The sequence below is a fragment of the Copadichromis virginalis genome, linkage group LG16, assembly GCF_057382275.1.
Source record: "Copadichromis virginalis isolate Kocher_CV1m ecotype Utaka linkage group LG16, C_Virginalis_male_GT1.1, whole genome shotgun sequence".
Classification (NCBI taxonomy): Eukaryota; Metazoa; Chordata; class Actinopteri; order Cichliformes; family Cichlidae; genus Copadichromis; species Copadichromis virginalis.
The window spans coordinates 18,568,167-18,570,109 of record NC_140633.1 but is presented as its reverse complement, the minus strand read 5'-3'; the positions used below and the strand labels follow the sequence as shown (position 1 = coordinate 18,570,109).

The window sequence follows — 1,943 nt, the reverse complement described above, 5'->3', positions numbered from 1 at the left end:
CATAATTGAAATAAAAAATAAATATATTTTCAAAAATGTAGAAATCAAACAGCAAAATTGTTTCTGAAAGCTGTAGAAAAAAAAACCTCACTTAACTAACTCAGTGAAAGAACGGCCACTCACTCATTTATTACTAAAATAAAATAATTGAAGATTTCATTTTTTACATAGATATTTTCATTTTTCACAATTATTGTCAATGCATGTTTACTGGTACATTCTTATTCCTTATATAAGAAAATATGACCACAAGAGCATTTTTATAATTTATTGATGTAACTGCAGAAACATCAGGCCAGCTCAGCCCCTGGAAAGAGGTTGGTGAGCCGGCCTTCAAACACTGCAGCAGATAAACTTCAGATTTTACTTACAGAGAACATGTTGACCTACCACTCACACTTGATAACATATGCAGACTTTTTTTTAAACAGATTTTGGGTAATGTTATTATAATGATATTTTCTATTAGCTATGCTAACTTCATGGTGTGGCAAGTCAAAATGTTTCAAGTAATAAAAATTTGACCACTGGGTACAACATACAACATGGACAGTGCTGGAATAATATTTCTTGTTTGTTTGATGTTTGCTTTTGTGTAAAAGAAAAATAACAATGTAGATCTTCACACATAAACTGTTTAGTGTATAAAATGAATGAGTACCCCCCAAAAATGAAATTAAATAAATAATCGATTATTTATTTTTTATTGACTTGTCCATGGTCCTAGTGTCCAGCGTAGTCTTTAACGTCAGGAGCCACATTTCTGCACAGCTGTCTCTGATGACGTCCCCGGCCCTGCTGCTTCTAAGACGCCTTCATCAGATCCTGGGCTCAGTGATGCAGCAGAGGCTTTTTCTCTCAACCCCTGCCCCGCTCTCTTTCCAGCTAAGATGACAAGAGAAACACATGGGAGTCAGTGATATTTACAGTGTAATGCTCCTGCATAAATCTACACGCACACTGTCTTTACCGCTAATACCGGTAACCCTAATCTCATGCTTAACGATGTAATGTCTTAAGAACTATGTTATATGTGCAGTTCACCTGTAAAAATAAGTGTTGCTTGTTTACTAAATTAATGTTTTGCATAAGTGTAAGACAAAAATGACTCATTAGAATGAAAAATAATAAATAGAGGCACAGTTCAGCTAACATTTAACGAAGATCTGCGACATCCACAGTCATAGACAGTTTGAACTTTTTTCCTGCTTGCAGTTTATTTCCATTAGTTGGTTATTATCTTACCTATAGCACTACATGGTGTCAGGATGGGCTTCTCCTGTTGCTCTCCTTCAGCGATGGAAGCCCGGATCCTTCTAACCACGTAGATGCTAGCTGCAATATGAAACAACAACACAACAAAACAACACGATTTTCTATGAGTATGAGTGTGCTTTGTGTAATGTTTTGTTTTGTTGTACATATTTGTCTATCTATACGTGTGTGTATATAAAATATATAATATATAAATATACAGTCAAGCCACATGTATACACTGTATATACAGTCACATAGATAGGTAGATCTTATTGTGGAAAAAATGTAAACACCGCGTGGACGCGAAACGGTTTAACAGGGATTTCAGAAAAGTCTCCTACCTTTTATTAGCAGTCACACCATCGTTTCTGTCCAGTGTCAATCTGTACTTTTCGTAAACTTCTCCGTAACAGGTACACACAGCTTCCTGTGTCCGCGAATGGTTATAAAAGCTCACAACCTACTACATATTGTGCCGGAGGCGGGGCTTCAAGAAACACTGCTTTCTGATTGGCTGAGCTGTTACGAAAGCTGAACATGTAATGAAGACGATGTGCGATGAGCAATACCTGTGCAGTGGTGACATAAGAATGATTATACAGAATTGGGGTTGACGTAACATTTACAGGATATCTAATAAAATATAATAATAATAATAATCTTTACTTATACAGCAACTTTCAAAA

General features: G+C 35.9%; 1 long non-coding RNA gene across 1 annotated transcript; it reads right to left on the bottom strand.

Annotated features, from left to right (window-relative positions):
* Positions 1-254: 254 nt before the first annotated feature.
* Positions 255-1,733, bottom strand: LOC146690567 (uncharacterized). The gene is made up of 3 exons (XR_014915839.1): positions 1,599-1,733; positions 1,246-1,335; positions 255-885 (listed from the first exon to the last, which is right to left on the bottom strand). It is a non-coding gene; the product is annotated as an uncharacterized LOC146690567 (long non-coding RNA).
* Positions 1,734-1,943: the final 210 nt, after the last annotated feature.